We start from the raw sequence: 20057 nt of genomic DNA on the forward strand, positions 1-20057 counted from the left end.
CTTCTATGGTTGTCTAAGTCTGAATGATGTCTAGTTTGGCTTGTCCAAGCCATTGTTCACATGGGTACATGTGTATTGTAATGTTGGGTCATGTCAAGTGTAAGTCCAGTGTCAAGAGTGCATGTAATAGTCATAGAGTAGGTGAAGAGTCATGAGGGTAGTTGAATGGTCACAAAGGGGAATGTCAAGGGTCACCCCACCCTTTGTTATAAATTGTCCCTCATAACTCATTGTATATGCTTTTTGGTCAGCCAATATTCCACTAAGACTACCTTGAAGAAGGCTTGGACAGTATTGTAACGCGCCTTGGTTTCTCCACTGCACGCAACTAGTACGTCTCTTTGGAGGAGCAAGTGGATGTGGCTGTAACGTTCCACTATTGGGGCTAGCAGGTTTACATGGATGTATTGTATGATTGTGACTTACACTTCTTTATATAACAAGAGCCAACACATTTTCATGCATATGTTGTTATTGTAGTTGGATTGTTCCAGTTTCCTTAATGATATATGTTTTTTAACTTACGTACTTGTGTATGAACTTATTTGTATGCAATTATATGAATCTTGTTGTTAATGTGTTGCATATGTTATTAATGTTTTCACCGTCTGTGTCGACTGCTCTTTCGGACATCAGACACACCTTTCTCATGAACCTTGCTATATCAACCTTCACACTCATCTCGGACTGATCTGTGAGTGTTGTTCATGTTATCTTACCTTGTATGTTGTGGCTGTCACATCAAAGTGGACTGCTCCGCCAGAAGCTGTGCATGTCCTTTGTGTGGTGTGTCCCTAGCTGAGTTGGGACTGATCCTTTTCAACCTGGAACTCACCTTCACCTTCCTCTCCCTTCAAAGTGTTGGAACCTCTCGTACATGTTCCTTGACACCCTTGCTACTGATAAAGTTATCTTACTTGCCTCTGTGCGACATCACGGTCAAGGCATTACCTTACAACCCACTACTGGGACTCCTACACCAAACAGACTGACGTCTAATTGGGACTTCTTACCAGGGAGATCCCCTTAACATGTCAGTGGGTCCATCACCGTCAACATTTCTGGCGCTAGAAGGAGGGCCTAATGACAAACAGTGTCCTCTCATCCAGTTTTGAACCTTTGCATATATTTCATGGAGTCTTGCATTCTTCTTCCCCCGAGGTGTTTTTCGAATTGTGAAGATGCCTCCTCTGAGGGAAGCTTTTCAATCTCTTGTCCACTCACATGTATGATGGTGAAGGCGAAGTGGTCTGCCTGAATACTTACATAACTTTCTTTCCATGATTCATGAGGAAGATGAGTTTACTGATGAACAGGCCGGTCTGCAGTTTGCATTCACACTTCGCGAATTTCCATTCTGTGGGGTGCTCAGCCTACCGGCTGAAACTGTGCACTCATTTGAGCACTTATGTGATCTTATCAAAGACACATTCTATCATTTTGATCCATACCATCTTGACTGGAAACTATTACAACAACAGAAGGCTCCACATGAATCCGTTATTGATTTTTGGCAGCACTTCCGTGACTTGTGGTTTCAAGCTCCGAGGAGCCAGATGAAGTTCGCTTATCTCTGGGACTGGTTCAAGTATTTTCTTAAGAAATTTGCCCGTCCCAAGCGAAAGCTTGATGTCAAACCTCGCTCAACCTTCTTCGTTGATGGAATTGTGCAATATCATGTGCGAACAGGCATTGTCCTGATGGACTGTCTGCCTCCCTCTCATTCAACAGTTCCACCATTGCCCTATGATGATGAGGATCATGTTTTCACACATGTTCATCCTTCACACTCTCCGAACATCACTCCACTCAATTTTTGCACATAGTTGTTTGTGAGTCTTTCAAGTTCCCATATGCATTCTTTTCTTTGACCTCCGTCTTCACACTCAGGTGTTCCTCCGGATGATGTTGTCTTGTGTTCGTCCATTCCGAACTCTTCACTTGTTGTGAATGAGGAACAACCCACTAACGAAGTTGGTGTTGTACAACCAACATGAAATTTCATTCATGAAGAGTATGAGTGGGATCTTGAACATCAACACTCGGCGAAGGATGACTCCCTTCTGTCCGACCCTCCTCTGTTCTTTCCTAGCTTATTTGGTGAACCTGCCATCCATGATTTTGCATGTGTGTCTTCATCCACGGATCCACCCATTGTTGATCACTCGTAGGACTCACCGGATGTTATTCCATCATTCGACAATGGAGAGGATAAGTTATTCATTGAAGATCCACTTGATCCTTCATCTATCTTTTCTGGAAACACGGAGGATGAGCTCATTCGATTTTCATCTACCCCTCTATTTGATTCATATGATCATGAGGATGCCAAAGAATTCATTGACTATCTAATTGTGGTGGTCGTGATCCATTTGCTTCCAATTTTGATCATGATCACGAATCTATCGCAGTTGATTTTTTGAAGCCACCGGTGTATGATGATCTACCTGATGATGAAGTTGAGACACCCAATACTGTCAAGGCACTTTAGCCCGAGCTGATGGTTATGTCAGGCCCTCGCTCTCTTGAGGTTAGTCTTACTTCCGATCATGAAATCGTTCAATCACCCAAGGCTCCTCATCACTTGTTTGTATGCATTGAAGATCCATCTCACTCACAGATCACACTTCCTCCACTCGAACTACACGATCCCATTGCTCATGCTTTGGAGGAGTCTTGTATTGCAAGCACTCGTTCATGAAATAATTTGTCTTTGTTTCTTTCGTTTGCTTGCATGTCACAATCAAGAGTGTGCTTTTGCTTCAAAGTTGCACATAGTGTCACATAGTACCATGACAAGTCCACGGACCGTTTGTCATACACATGCACTCACTTATGTCCCGTGGGCACTTTGAAACATGAAGTGTGGCTGTCTTCATTGTTATATCTTTCTTGTATCCTGCTCCGCACAACTGGGTTACTCACGGACCAAGCCTTCACCCACATGGGTCTACCAATGCACCGGTAGCTGCATTGGAAGTATCACTTCATGTGATCATGCCCATGTACCGTTAGTGTAGGAGTAGGAGTAGTGTTTGCTTTCAGTTGTTTTCTTGCATGCTTGTTTGCTTTTATGCTTTGATTGCTTGATTGTTTGCTTTCTTGTTTGTTTTCTTGCTTTTCTCTCATTTTTTCTTCGTTTCTTGGCTTTGTTGTTAGTTCATTCGCTTGTTTCGTTCGTAGGTTAGTTCGCATGAAACCATGTGTGACTGAAGAAATGAGCTGGGTAAGGTACAAGAGGGTTTGTACAGCTATCGCTACTTGGTTATCTGTCATCTCGCCTATGTATGATGAAATTGTTAGTCTTAGTCCATGATACGTCGAAGGAAAATACGTATTATTCGAAGTGAACCTTGGTGAAAACACAATGCTTGCACGTTAACTAGTGTCACCTTCTCTAGTCAGTTGTTTTTGGATTAACCCTTGTCAGCCCAGTCAAGTAGAGTAAGGTGAGGGGGAAAAACCTTAACAGACATGTTAGAGATATAATAAACTACTTCTCTATTGGAAAAACCTCCTCTGCTCTCAATAAGTCGGGATCTCTCTTCCGCCTCTGAAATGAATAAGTGCTATGCACAGTGAAAATGAAAATGAAAAAAATAAAAATGTAAAAAAATTCAAAATGAAAAATGAATAAGGTGAAAGAAGAGAAAGGCTTCCTGCGCAAGGAGGTGATGCAACTAACTCTACCGGGGTACTGACCAGGCTCACTGGCAGTGGAGCCATGCTTGTGTTCCTATGTGACTCCACTGGTGTACTGTCCTAGCCTGCAGGCAGTGGAGCAACACCAGAGATGAAACTAAGACTCTGACGACTATACTGCTTATGCACCTATATACCCCTCAACCCCAATCGAAACAGTTGTGTTTCCTTGGATTGGAATGTGTGTCAATTGACCAAGAGTCTGGCAGATGCTACACCTTACATCAAGCTAGTGTGAAGCCAAGATGAACTGAGGACTAAACAATACTTCCAGAGGTGTTAGACTCGTTTTTCATGGACAAGGTCTATGCAGAGATCTAGAGTTCTACCATTGTGTCACCAAGTGTTGTAGCGGCTACAACCACCCTCCAAAATTTTTCATTAGCTTGTTTTGGAGCCTCCCTGCCAACCTTACGCAGCACTTTGTCTTGCTTCATCAAGTACTCAAGCTTCAGTGTTTTCCTTACACAAACACAGTGTGTCGATCACAGTCGATCCATTCCCCTCACAAGCTGGTTACTTGGACTTGGTCCAGATACAGGCTGAGAAGATTCCCCTTTAAAATTGCACATTCTTGGAGGGCAACCAGCCTTCCCTCCAGGAATTGCGCAATCCTCTCTAACAGCCCACTGAGATCTAGGATTGTGTAATCCTGCTAGCCAACCCTCCCAGTAGGATTTGCGAAGTTTTTCCCAGCAGCAGGCTGTTTAGCCCAAGATTTGTGCAGATCTGGGCAGCAGTCAGCTGCTCTACCCAGAAATTGCGCAATTCCCTTGGTCAATCAGTCAGGTTACTGTCAGGAATGCACATTTTTCCCAAGAAGTTGAGCACTGGCATGCATGGACAGTCTGATTGACTAGTTCCACCTGGGACCGAGGAAACTTGTCTTGCATTCATGCATGACTTGATCTTCCCATAATAGCAAGAGATAACATGCAAAAGGCATCCCATGATTCAGGGAGCTATTTTTAGTAGCTGGGGGTTACATGCAAAGTTGTTTTAGAAGTTTCCCTCCAAGTGTCGCTTTTTCCTAGATTTGTGGCATGCACATCTTGAGACCAAAAATATTTATTCAACGCATCATAGCTCATTCATTCACATCGATTTTGAAGCTCTTACATTCCAAAGCACATTCAGGACTCTTCGACACATCCGGCTCAACTATTCATGGGTAAGTGGCCTCAACTTGTCTTTTTCAGCATTTCTATCGCTTTTTGTGTATTCGCTTTTGTGAGTGTTATTTTCTTGATTCCTTTAAACGCCTTATATAGTTTACATATATTCTAGCTTATCCTAGCTCTATTTCAATTTTTTTTATTGTCTCACTGTTGTCGCATGCATGAAACTGTTTTACGCAGACGTTCGCCCAACTGGCGAATGGCCTCACCCACATGCATGTTGATTTGTTTGCTGAATCTTCCATTCATGTTTTGCATACATTGTTTATCACTTCTGCTATCACTTAGTGTTGCCATGTATTTCATCGACTTACTTGCTTTCAGTGTCCCGTCGCTGAGTCGGGCCAACCTTGGCCCAATCTCTGCCTTCACCAAGGCTGCATTGCACAATCTGGAGAAGGAAGGCTCGCCTTCCTCTCCATATTTGCGTATTCTGGCCCAAAACTGGCCTCCTGGACTAATTTGTGCATTCTTGGAGGGTAGTGGCTGCTTAGGGCAAGAATTTACGCAAATTTTTCCCTAGGCCAACAGTGCTTCCTAGCTGGGATTGCGCATTGCACAATCCCAGCAGCCAACTACCCAACTGAATTGTGCATTTCACAGATCCAGTAGCTAGTCCAGACTCCCAATCAGTCCAGACTGCCTTTTGTGCAATTCTGGCAGCCAGTCACTCAGCCTCCCAGTGAAATTTTCACAATCTTGCTCATCAGTTTCCCAGGTATGTGTTGTGTCCTTCCCCAGATTTTCTTTGTTTCACTAACATATTTCTTGCCATGCATGCTGCTTGTTTCCAGATCTTTCAGGTGTTCATCTATCTCAATGGCTTCCAAGAGAACAGGATCTCAGGACACTGATGGTATGGCAGCTAGAGCAGCAACTAAGCAGGTGTCCTCTAGTCTACCAATCTATGAAGATACGAAGTTGTATCTAGACAAGGACATCAAACTGAAGTGGCAAGAGGTGAATGAAACATTCGCAAGTACTTTTGGGGAATACCTTGAAGACCGTCAGGTGTACGTGAACATTCTTAAGTTCGGCTTGTATCGGATTGCGTGCATATACGCCATGTTCCCATGCGTGGACATGATTCACTGGATTGTATCTCACACTAACCCCGAGACGATGACCTTGAGCAGTGTCAGTGGGAAGAAGCTTGAAACCTTCTGGGCACGATATTACGATGAGATGTATCAGATGGATGAGCCCATGACTGTCATGACCCCTCCGTTCATCTTGCCCAATAGTAGACACCACTCCAGAGACATTCTGAAGGATTTGGTAAAGGAGCTATCTCGTTTCAGGAAGACACCCAATTAGATCTATAAGACGAAGATATTAAGGATGGCATACAAATACTTGGTCATATTCATGTCGATTGAGTGGCCAAGCAAGCACTGAGACCTTCCCTCAGAGTTGGGTGGTCACACTGGACCAACTGGCTAGAGAAGGAAGACCATGCAACTAGTCTGGCGTACTGGCTTATCAGCTAAAGGAGCAAGTCACGAAGGCTCGGCAGTCACCCGAAGGCATGCATGAATAAAATTACATGTCCACCTACATTCTAGATACAGTCAGTGCCCGACTTGAGTTCCCAGGCTTAGAGTGGGCATGGTCACCGGCAGAGACTATTATGAACATGTATTTCAAGCTATTCTCCAAATGGAGTTTTAGAGGAGTAATCATACGGCTGTCTAACCATCTTGTCACCCCAGTGTACAGGTTGATATTCGAATAGGATCCACCATGCATGTCAGAAGAAGCAATGAATGCATTGTTAGGCATTGCAGATTGGTATGCCTCATCGGACGACACGTTCATCAGAGTGTTCAGTGCGAAGAAGCCTCTGCATGTTCTACCCAAGTTTTCTTTGGATGTGCTTGTCATGCAGGAAGTAGTGTATCATATCTCAGCAAGATTAACAGATAGGCTGCAGTGGAAGAAGAAGGCACATTGGCCCACTCTTCCATTGCGGATTGGGTTATAAGAGATCCGGAGCATCAACCAAGCGGATTTCGAAGTTGAATAGATGAATAAGTACCCGTTTTACCTTCAAAGCGTCAACCCGTATGACCCACATTGCATTGTGAAGGATCACTACATGAGAGTTCAGTTCAATTGGATCCATGGGGCATTTCATTGGGTCGAGGAAGACTGATGGAGGTATTGCTACAATTACTCCAGACCCAATGAACAGGTCGGTTTCACCGTAGAGTGGTTAGCACGGCAGCATGAAGCAGCACCACGGAGAACACCAGTAGTAGCAACAACAGCAGAGGCAACACAACCAAGCATACCTACGCACAACAAAGGGAAGAGAAACATTGTCGGTTGCATGGAGGAGGAACAAAACTGCAAGTTTCGAGCAGATCCACTTGTAGAACAAGCAGCTATGGCTATTCAACAGAAGAGGCAGCAACGCGACAAGCGAATCGCATGAAGGCAGAGGGATAAGAAGAGAATGGAAGAAGTAGAGAAGGAGTTGCATGAGCTGAGGGAGCAACTCTGGAAAGAACAAGAGTTGTGCCAACATGAGAAGGAAGCACAACAGTAGTAGATTTAGTAGGGGTGCATCACGTGCAGACAGACGAAGCAGCGCCCGTACAAGTAGTTGATTCTTGTGAATAGCTGGTATCAGGCGAACAGGGTGAACCCTCACAGGGGCAAGGATTTTCTCATGAGATAGAACAGGCTCTTGAACATTTGGATGCAAACATGGAGTAGCAGGAGTTGGAATAGGACACTAACCTCATGCGTCACCAAAGAGAGGTCGACTCACCTACTTCAATGCACCCAGATAGTGAGAAAGTCTCAGATGACCAAGGAGGCACTGAGATCCTTGGTGGTCAACCAGAAGCAGAGATGCACAACATCTCCTTTGACGAATCTCATCACAAAGTTGTGCAGTCTCAAAGAGTACCAACTTCGGAAGACCAAACTTCCCCTACGTAATTTGAAGAGCAAGTGATCGTGATTGATGTGCACAAACATCCAGCTACATTGGCTGATGTAACTAGAGTGTATGCCGAAGCCACTAGCTCAAGTGTTTGTTTTCTCATAGCTAAGAATGAGAGAATGGCGAAGGAACTGCAGGCCGCCAAGTAGGGAGGAGACTTGGTGACAATGTTCGCCTGAGCTGAATTGAAGAAGGAAATATTTGATGAAGTGTTGTCCTTGGTCTGTACACAGTTATGCGAGAATTGTACTCCAAGTTTGGTATCGTGCATCAAGCAGTCGTTCATCTCCACGGATGGTAGCAATGATGTGCGAGAAGAGTACACATCTTGAAGAAAATACATACTGTCATTGATAACATACGAGAATGGATGATGAAGTACAAGGGAGCCCCACTTCACTTTTCAAAGATGATGAAGGAAAATGCGGTCGAGCTGCAAGCATGTATCTGGAGTCGGATCGGGAACTATGAAGACCTACACAACTCATCACTAGCATACAGGCTTCCCATGCACGAGTATTCAAAAGCATGGAGGTTATAGTGCACACCCATATGATCTCATCACATGGGACCCTTACTCAGGCAAAGACCAAGAATCAGGTCCAACAGGAGCTTAACTCGTACTTCAACGAGATGATGCTCACCGACACCAGCCCAGACTTGCCTATCAGTGCAGACATCATGCGCAAGCTATTCTCTGAATTCATTTTCAGAGGAATAATCATACAGCTGTCCAACCATCTTGTCACCCTAGTGTACCAGTTGACATTCGTACAGAATCCACCATGCATGTCAGAAGAAGCGATGAAGGCATTGTTATGCATTGTGGATTGGTATGCCTCACCGAACAACACGTTTATCAGAGTGTTCAGTGCGAAGAAGCCTCCACATGTTCTGCCCAAGTTTTCTTTGGACATGCTTGTCATGTTGGAAGTAGCATATCATATCTTAGCAGGATTAATAGCTAGGCTGTAGTAGAAGAAGAAGGCACCTTGGCCCACTCTTCCATTGTGGATTGGGTTATACGAGATCTAGAGCATCAAGCAAGTGGATGTCGAAGTTGAAAAGATGAAGAAGTACCCATTCAACCTCCGAAGCTTCAACTCGTATGACCTACATTGCATTGTGAAGGATCACTGCATGAGAGTTCAGTTCAATTGGATCCATGGGTCATTTCATTGGGCCAAGGAAGACTCATGGAGGTATTGCTACAATTACTCCAGATCCAATGAACAGGTCGCTTTACCGTAGAGTGGTTAGTACGGCAGCATGAAGCAGCACCACAGAGAACACCAGCAGTAGTAGCAACAGCAGAGGCAGCAGAGCCAAGCATACCTATGCACGACAAAGGGAAGAGAAATATTGGCGACCACAAGGAGGAGGAACAAAGCTACAAGTTTCAAGCAGATCCACATGTAGAACAAGCAGCTACGGTTATTCAACAAAAGAGGCAGCAACGCGACAAGAAAATCGTGTGAAGGTAGAGGGATAAGAAGAGAATGGAAGAAGCAGAGAAGGAGTTGCATGAGCTGAGGGAGCAACTCCAGAAAGAACAAGAGTTGCGCCAACATGAGAAGGAAATGCAGCAGCAACAGGCACGGGGTGCATCACGTGCACACAAACGAAGCAATGCTCATATAAATAGTTGATTCTTTTCAACAGCTGGTATCAGGTGAATAGGGTGAACGCTTACAGGGGCAAGACTTTTCTCATGAGATAGAATAGGCTCTTGAATAGTTGGATGCAAACATGGAGTAGCAGGAGTTGGAATATGACACTGATCTCATGCCTCACAAAAGATAGGTCGACTCACCTGCTTCAATTCACCCATACAGTGAGCAAGTCTCGGATTACCAAGGAGGCATTGAGATCCTTGGTGGTCAACTGGCAGTAGAGATGCACAACATCTCCTTTGATGAATCTCATAACAAAGTTGTGTAGCCTCAGAGAGTATCGACACTGGAAGTCCAAACATCCCTTCGCAATTTGAAGAGAAAGTGATCGTGACTGATGCGCACAAGCATCCAACTGCATTGGCCGATTCAACTAGAGTGTATGTCGAAGCCACTAGCTCAAGTGTTTGTTTTCTCATAGCTGAGAATGAGCAAATGGCGAAGGAACTATAGGTGGCCAAGCAGGGAGGAGACTTGGTGACAATGTCCGCCCGAGATGAACTGAAGAAGGCAATACTAGATGAAGTGTTGTCCTTGGACACAGTTATGCGAGCATTGTACTCCAAGTTTGGTACCATGCATCAAGCAGTCATTCATCTCCACGGATGGCAGCAACGATGTGCAAGAAGAGTACGCATCTTGAAGAACATACATATTGTCGTTGATAACATGTGAGCATGGATGATGAAGTACAAGGGAGCCCCGCTTCACTTGCCAAAGATGATGAAGGCCAATGCGTTCAAGCTACAAGCACGTATCCGAAGTCAGATCCAGAACTATGAAGACCTACCGCAACTCATCACTAGCATACAGGCTTCCCGTGCATGAGTATTCAAAAGCATGGAGGTTATAGTGCACACTCATATGATCCCATCACTTACCCTTACTTAGGCAAAGACCAAGAATCAAGTCCAATAGGAGCTTGACTCGTACTTTGACAAGCTGATGCACAACACCACCAGCCCAGACTTGCCTATCAGTGCAGACATCATGCGCAAGCATGTTGCTGGTCTGGCCACACTAAAGACAATGATGTGCATGTTCACAGACGAGTTGGAAAAAGGAGCCTGAGCAGTGTACGCAGATGCTATGGAGGTAAGGTTCAAGTTTCAAACAGATGTCACAACAGAACACATGCACACTCTCAAGGACTACCAATCTTGGCATCAATATGTCACTGTTGATCAGCATGAGGATGTCGACCAATTGGACTTTTATGGTTGTCTAAGTCTGAATGATGTCTAGTTTGGCTTGTCCAAGCCATTGTTCACATGGGTACATGTGCATTGTAATGTTGAGTCATGTCAAGTGTAATTCAAGTGTCAAGAGTGGATGTAACAGTCATACAGTAGGTGAAGAGTCATGAGGGTAGTTGAATGGTCACAAAGGGGAATGTCCAGGTCACCCCACCCTTTGCTATAAATATTCCCTCATAACTCATTGTATAGGATTTTGGTCAACCAAGCTTCTAGTAATACTATCTTGAACAAGGCTTGAACAATATTGTAATGCACCTTGGCTTCTCCACTACACGAAGCTAGTACATCTCTTTGGAGGAGCAAGCGGATGTGGTTGTAACATTCCATTGTTGGGGCTAGCAGGTTTACATGCATGTATTGTATGATTGTGACTTACACTTCTTTATATAATAAGAGCCAACACATTTTCATGTATATGTTGTTATTGTATTTGGACTGTTCTGGTTGCCTTAATTATATATGTTGTTTAACTTACGTACTTGTGTATGAACTGATTTGTATGCAATTATATGAATCTTTTTGTTAATGTGTTGCATATGTTATTAATGTTGTCATCGTCCATGTCGACTACTCTATCGGACATCAGACAAACCTTTCTCATGAACCTTGCTATATCAACTGTCACACTTGTCTCAGATTGATCCGTGAGTGTTGTTCGTGTTATGTTACCTTCTATGTTGTGGCTGCCGCATCTGAGTGGACTACTCCATCGGAAGCTGTGCATGTCCTTTGTGTGGTGTGTTCCTAGCCAAGTTGGGATTGATCCCTTTCAACCTGGAACTCACCTTCATCTTCCTCTCCCTTCGAAGTGTTGGAACCTCTTGTACACATTCCTTGACTCTCTGCATTAGTCACACCCTTGCTACGAACAAAGTTATCTTACTCGCCTCTGTGCAACATCGCGGTCAAGTACGTACCTTACAACCCACTACTGGGACTCCTACACCAAACAGTCTGAGGTCTAATTGGGACTTCTTACTGGGGAGATCCCCTTGACATGTTGGCGGGTCCAGCACCGTCAACAGAGTGGTAGCTATAGAAAACTTAACAACAACCCCATCAGAAAAATTATCAGAGATGTCAAAAAAGATATTCTATATTCTAACCTTGATGACAGTACCAAAAAGCAATTAATGCCAAATGGTGAGATTGTTCCCAGGATATATGGAACCCCAAAAATCCACAAGAATGACATTCCATTATGAGAAATTGTGAATGCTATTGGCTATCTGACCTATCAACTTGCGAAATTTGTGGCAAAAACCTTGAGCCCCTTAGTTTTCCATATTGACTCATACATTAAGGATTCCATTGAATTTGTTAAATTGATTAACAATGTGAAAGTAGATTGTGAAGACATCAAATTCAGTTTTGACATTGTATCCCTCTTCACTAAAATCCCTTTAAATGAAGCTATCCAAGTAATTAAAGAGGATGACATGGAAATAGAAAATCTATCTAAAATATGTCTCAAATCTACTTTCTTCAGCTTTAGAGGTGAATACTATGAATAGACTAGTGGAGTTGCAATGGGTTCCCCTCTTTCCCTTATAGTGGCAAACCTTTATATGGAGAAATTTGAAAGTTTGGCCCTTAACACCTACCACCTAAAACCTAAGATATGGAAACGAATTTTGGATGATATTAATATCATATGGAAACATGGTAAACAACAACTCTCTAAATTTGTACATCACCTCAATAACATCTCAAGTGACATATAATTTACCATGGAAATATAAGAGAATGGTTGCATCCCCTTTCTATATATTTTAATTATAAGGAAACCTGATGGGAATTTAGACCATAAGGTCTACTGAAAGAAAACTCACACTAAAAACTATCTTCATGCTGACTCTCATCACTTTCCTGCACAAAATATTGGGATCATTAAGACCCTAGCTACTAGAGCCCTCAAAATATCTAGGGAAAAACATAAAGAGAATGAGAGAAACCACTTAATTGAAGTCTTTAAGAATCTAGGTTACAAAAATAAATACATATTCAATCCCCTTCAAAAGGCTATCGATAAGCAAGACATCAAAACTATAGACTCTGGTAATTAAGCCTTCCTCCCTTATCTTAAAGGAACTACTGACAAAATTTCCAAAATCCTAAAGCAAAAAGAAATCATAACCTCTTTTAAACCTATAAACACTATTAGACAAAAACATGAAACCAGTAAAGGACAATGTTGATAATTTCCAATAGAAATGTGTTTATAAAATCAATTGCTCATGTAGTAAATGCTACATCGGTGAAACAAGTTGATCTCTAAAAAATAGGATCAAGGAACATAGTGTTGATATTAAACATGAGAGAATAGAAAATTCAGCATTAGCTGAACATGCTAAGACAACAAAACATCATGTATGTTTAGAATACACCAAGATCATTACTAAGTAAAATCTTTATTACAAGTGTAGAATCAAAGAAGCCCTAGAAATAAAAAAACACCCAAACAACATTAAAAGAGACAATGGCCTGGATATTGGTAGTAATTGGTTCCCCTTACTCACCATGAACTTTAAATGATTCCTAGCCATTGCATTCACTTACTTATTGACCTCTTATTGTTTCTCTCATACATTTCCTTTCCCTATTTCTTTCCCCTACCCTCTCAACCTTCTTCCCCTCCTTCCCTATTTTCTTTTCTTTTTCATCCTTTCCCTTACCCTAAGTTTCATCCCATTTCCCTATTATTCCCATCCTCTAATCATTTTTGTACAATATCCTTTTTTCTCCCCTAAAAAAGAAATAAATAAATATATATATATATATATATATATATATATATATTTTGAACCATTGACCGGAGAATCCACAGTATGAACATTTTTATACCAACGTTTCAAATCCCAAATGGGATCCATCATCAGGGTTTGAGAATGATGATAAAAGAAGAGCAGAATGGATAGAATAAATACCCATGAGGATAAAATTTTTAAGGAATAGCACAGGTCGGCTTGAATCTAAATTTATTTTTATTTTATTTTTATTTTTAATTTTAATTTATTTTTCATTTTAATAAATTACTTTTGTTTTATTGAAATTTTATTAAAATTTTTAAATTTTTAATAACTAGGTTTATAACCTATAGATTAAAAAGGAAATAGAATTGATACTACAAAAAAATTTAGATAATATATTGAACTAAAATATATTAATTTCTATATAAATTAATTTAATATATTAAACCAATTCATTTTAATAATTATAAATAATAAATATTTATAATTGATCAATATAATAATTAATATATTAATTAATAGTTATATAGAAATTATTCTATTCTAGCATTAAAAAGTTAATTATTAAGTTAAAGGAGCTATTTTAATAAAATGAAGGGATGATTAATTATTATAGAAATACTAGGGAAATATATCAATTTCTATATAAAAATTAAATTAATATATTTGAACCAAATTATATTAACAATTATAAATAAATAATATTTATAATTAATTAATATAATAATTAATATATTAATTAATAGTTATGTAGAAATTAATATATTAAAGTATTTTAATGTTAATAATTCTAATTATGATATAAATAAAAAGTACTGACCAATAGAATAGGATAGGGATAACTTACCTGCTGAAGGCTTACCTGTGTTCACCTTCCAAGGAACATTTTATGAGTAGACATCTGGTGTAGCAATGGGATCACCCCTCTCACCAATCGTGGCCAACCTATACATGGAATATTTTGAGAAGAAGGCCCTGGAATCATATCCTTTAAAGCCGGCCTGGTGGAAGCATTTTGTCGATGACACCAATATAAAGTGGACACGTGGTAAAGCAGAACTTGACAAGTTTTTCATTCACCTAAATTCCATCTCCCCTGAAATAAAATTCACAATGGAGCTTGAAGAAAACATGAGCATCCCATTCTTGGACATTCTTATCATCAGAAAAGAGGATGGCTCTTTGGGCCATAAGGTTTTCAGGAAGTCAACCCACACAGAAAGTTACCTCCATGCGGATTCCCACCATCACCCAGCCCAAAAGTTTGGTGTTCTAAACACTCTTGCCATTAGAGCCCTTCGAATTTCTGACGCAGAGCATATAAACGAAGAAAAGAGGCATTTAGTTTTAACTTTTAAGAATATAGGCTACAAAGATCATGAGATTAAAAAAGCCATGGAGAAAGCTGAAAGAAAGTTGTCATCTCCCAAGCCTAAGGATCAGGACCAACCTCAATGTGGTAAGGTTTTTCTACCTTATATCCATGGGGTTACAAACAAAATCGCTAAAATCCTAAGAAAGAAAAACATTATAACACAATTCTCAGCTCCTTGTACTATCAGGCAAAGTTTGAAGTCTGTAAAAGATGATATTGACAAGCATCAACTTAAAGGAGTCTATAAAATAGAATGTTCTTGTGGAAAAAGCTACATAGGTGAAACAGGTCGCTCCCTCCAGACAAGACTCAAGGAACATGGCGCTGACATCGGGAATGGAAGATCTCGTACCTCAGCATTGGCAGAACACTCCTCGAAGACTAAGCACCACATCTGCCTGGAAAACGCATCAATTATCGCAAGGGAAGAGCAGCATCAGAGACGAAAGATCAGAGAAGCACTTGAAATTATTAAGCATCCTTGTAATCTGAACAGAGACAATGGTATGGAGATTAGCGGGAGCTGGCTTCCCCTGATCAGGGAAATCAAAAAGCGTCAACCCATCCCCAGGTAAGCCTTCAGCAGGTAAGTTATCCCTATCCTATTCTATTGGTCAGTACTTTTTATTTATATCATAATTAGAATTATTAACATTAAAATACTTTAATATATTAATTTCTACATAACTATTAATTAATATATTAATTATTATATTAATTAATTATAAATATTATCTATTTATAATTGTTAATATAATTTGGTTCAAATATATTAATTTAATTTTTATATAGAAATTGATATATTTCCCTAGTATTTCTATAATAATTAATCATCCCTTCATTTTATTAAAATAGCTCCTTTAACTTAATAATTAACTTTTTAATGCTAGAATATAATAATTTCTATATAACTATTAATTAATATATTAATTATTATATTGATCAATTATAAATATTTATTATTTATAATTATTAATATGAATTGGTTTAATATATTAAATTAATTTATATAGAAATTAATATATTTTAGTTCAATCTATTATCTAAAAAAAAATTAGTATCAATTCTATTTCCTTTTTAATCTATAGGTTATAAACCTAGTTATTAAAAATTTAAAAATTTTAATAAAATTTCAATAAAACAAAAGTAATTTATTAAAATGAAAAATAAAATTAAAATAAATTTAGATTCAAGCCGACCTGTGCTATTCCTTAAAAATTTTATCCTCATGGGTATTTATTCTATCCATTCTGCTCTTCTTTTATCATCATTCTCAAACCCTGATGATGGATCCCATTTGGGATTTGAAACATTGGTATAAAAATGTTCATACTGTGGATTCTCCGGTCAATGGTTCAAAAAATACAAACCACAGATCTCTTAAATCCACTACATCTATATATATATATATATATATATATATATATATATATATATATATGTTTCAAGTAGAATACATGTTACATTATACATAATATACACATTATTATAATTAATTAAATATAATTCTTATAATCTCATGGTCATTTATGAGTAAACATAATCTTAAAAATCCCTAAAATTTTTATATTTACATAATTAAGATTTCATCATTAAAATACCATTAAGTTTATAATATATATCTCTCTTAGGTTTTCTATTCACTATTCTAACTCTGTCTATTTTGACCTTAGTTGGCCATAAGGGTTTCATATTCCTTAATTATACACTATATATCTTGTCTATTCTCTTCACATTTTTCCATATCTTGATAATGGACCCACATAGTGGCTCTGAAAGGTTGATATCAAAAACTCATATTTGTGAATCTTCCATCATTTATTAAAAACTTCAATCACATAAAAATGAACACTGCAACATCTAATAGCTTTTACTAGTGAAAGCTTATTTGAGGATGAGTTGTATTATTCTTTGATTGAGAAACATACATTTTCTCTTGTAAAATCTATTGAAAATTTTCATTATTGTATTCTTGGTAAGCATACTAAAGCAAAAATATGATCAGGTGCTCAGTGTTTAGCTCAAAATTAAAAGATCTCAGATTGGCTCAAAAACTATATGGTTGCATCTGTCTCAGCAAGATGATCACAACGCAATTCGTTTCGTCAAAAACGGAGTCTGGATGAAGGAGAAAATGACAGTTGTTTGTTTTCCTAAACAACTAAAAAAATTGCAAAATGGGACAGAATGATGACATGGCAGTCCAGTTAGAAGTCTGGTCAGCAAGGGGAATCTTCTCAGTTTTCGCCCAATGGGGCTGTGACAAGTGTCACCTCCAGATTCGTTGGTGTGGTTGTGTTAAACAGAAATTGTCTAATTGGCTCCGAGATGTAATTTAATTTTTTTTAAATTATTTAAATATTATTATATATATAAATATATTTTATATTATATGGTTTTTTTAACTATATATATATATATATATATATATATATATATATATTAATTCAAATTAAATCGCATATAATCCGCATATTTAAATGGCACATTTAAATTTTATTATATGGTCAATATTGTATGGGGCGGAAAATAAATAGAGCAGTGAAAGGAGGGGGAATAGAACCCATGAGCTCCCCCGCCCCACTCCAAAGCCTTTCCAATGCACCACAACAACATACATTGAAAATGGAGGCCCACATATTACATTTAATGCGACACTGATTGGTGGGGTGGTGGGAGCCAACCCTGGTGGTCAGGCCCCACCCCATGCGACCTCAAACACGTGACCAAGGGCTAGCACCAGCACTAAGCACGATTAGCACCTAATCATGATTAGAATTTAATTAAGTTGTTTATTAAGTTGGCAGAATTTATGGCGGAGACACCAAATCTAGAACCGCCAACAAACTTGGCGGACTTAACTGGAGTCTCTCTAGATTTAGCGGAGGTTTTTTAGGAAAAATTGAATGAGGCATAACTTACTCAATTTTCGACAAAATTGAGATCAGAAAGAAGTGTTCTTAGCTAATTTGGACCTTCTGAACACATTGGTGCAGGTATCAAGAGCCATAGAGCTTTGTAAACAACATTTCTTCCACATTGATCTAATATAGAGGCCCAAGCCATGGAAGCTGGACCAAGGAGATGTTGCCCAAGACGGGTGAACTCCTTCATAAAAACATTGTGATGTAGGAGCATCAAGACCATATTTTCATTTGTAAATATGTGATAAAGGGGCTGTGACAATTTTAATATTTTATTAATTAATTTGTTATTAAAATAGGAGAAGATGAGGATTTTGTAAATATCCTTTTATTAATTAAGAGGATATGAGAGAATTTGGTTAAGGATATGAAGGGATAAGATTCTAGATAATAGGGTTTCTTGAGATATTCTAGTGGTGTTGAGATATTAAGGGGATTGAGCATTTAATTAAATCATTTTTAAAAATTGTATAAATAGGAAGGGGTTTTGTGAGAAAAACACATTAGAGATTGTGAGAGAGTGTGAGATTGAGAGTAGGCTTGAACAGCAAGGCTGTAAGCCTTCAGCAAATTGTAAGGGCCACGACTGTTGAATATTTGGCCACGAAGAAAGGTTGTAAGTATTTATTTTATATGATAAGTGTGTTTAGAGCTTTATTGGTGAATTAGAAATTGGTTGTTTAATTTCTGAAATTAAGAGTTGAGTTATGCGCACTTGTATTAGAAGTGTTTATGAATCAAAGAGAATTGAATGAATCAAGTTTGTGTGGGATTCATAGTAATCGATGCAATACAACACAACACTAGTCGAATGGGTATGGATACTGTGTAAAGGCGTATGGGTATGGATACTATTTTTAAATGCGTTGGACTAGTTCTGTTGAGTGAAATACATTGCAGAAGTCGCTCTTAGTTAGCGTGTTGAATCACAGGATGTAATAAAACTGCGGTCATTGCTATTGGTTGTTTACGGAATTAATAACATAACATAGTCTGGTTTTGTAATGTGACTGTGTGAGATGGAAGTTGCTGGAGTGTTAATTCATATATGTGTTAAAAGACGTTCTGAAGGAAATAAAACTAAGTGCAGAATCGATATCTCTTAATCGAATTTCCATTTGAATGATTTTACTGTATGACAAAGGCGCAGGTTAGAAATCAATTCGATGGCAATGTTTGAAACCCGGTTCAGAATTCGCTCCTTCCGTGGTGTTTGGTTGACTGAAATAGAATACTGTTTGAACATTGTTGAATGCATTGGCACATCGACTTGGAGAGTTGATTTTACAGAAGGCACAATTGTTTAAAAAACATTGAGTTGAACTGTTATAAATCATGTTGCGTTATTTAAGGTGCAGGTTCAGAGATTGAAGAAATTGGGTTCCATAGCAATTGAATCATGAATGGCGTTGTTGATTAAAAATATATAACACGTTGAATGCAGTTGAATGCAGGATAAATTATTGTTGTGGAAAGATCGATGTGTAAATTGATGTTTGTTGTATGTGAATGATGCCTTCGATAAACCATTGCCATCAAAAATGATTATGTTCAATGCGTGCTAAACTGAATTTGATTAAATATCCAGTTCACCCGTTGTTGGTTGCATTGTGAGAATTGGATCACATGTTAAAAGCGCAGTGGAGAAGTTAGTGAAGAAATGGAACGGTTTTCTGGATGTTGAAGAATGTATCGGTTCATTTGCAATCGATCATCAGAGTTCTGCTGGAGAGCAAACAACGTTTTGATAATCTAGAAATGACAGGCCAGAAGGTGCGATCCCGAATTGATAAATGTTTGATGAATTAAATCTGAATTGACAGCATGGACAGAAATGTTGAAGACGCAGTTTGCCAGAGTATTTGTAAGGGTAATCATGTTAATTCAATTCCTGTGGACGATGATTTGTTGAAGAAAACGTTAAATGTGATGTAGGAGTTGCAAGTAAAACCCAGAATGAAGTTGCAAGTAGAAACCGGACGCAGGTTTGAAAAGTCTTGCTAGTTGCTCCATTCCTGGACACTATTGAAATGAAATCTAATTGTTGGATTGAACTGTAGGAGCGCAGGTTGAATGGCAAATAGAAGATTGAGAGGAGCGTTGATTGTATGGGTAAGTCATGTATGTGTTATTGTGAAATTTTCCATGACTATGTGAATGCGTTAGTTGTATTCAAATTGGGGAGTTTTAAGGGCGCACCTGAATATTGAGTTAAGAGGTGATAAGGATTGGGAGTGTGGTTA

Source organism: Pinus tabuliformis, chromosome 5_1 (genome assembly GCF_031772625.1).
Source record: "Pinus tabuliformis cultivar Carrire ecotype Pingquan chromosome 5_1, CPIR1, whole genome shotgun sequence".
Classification (NCBI taxonomy): domain Eukaryota; kingdom Viridiplantae; phylum Streptophyta; class Pinopsida; order Pinales; family Pinaceae; genus Pinus; species Pinus tabuliformis.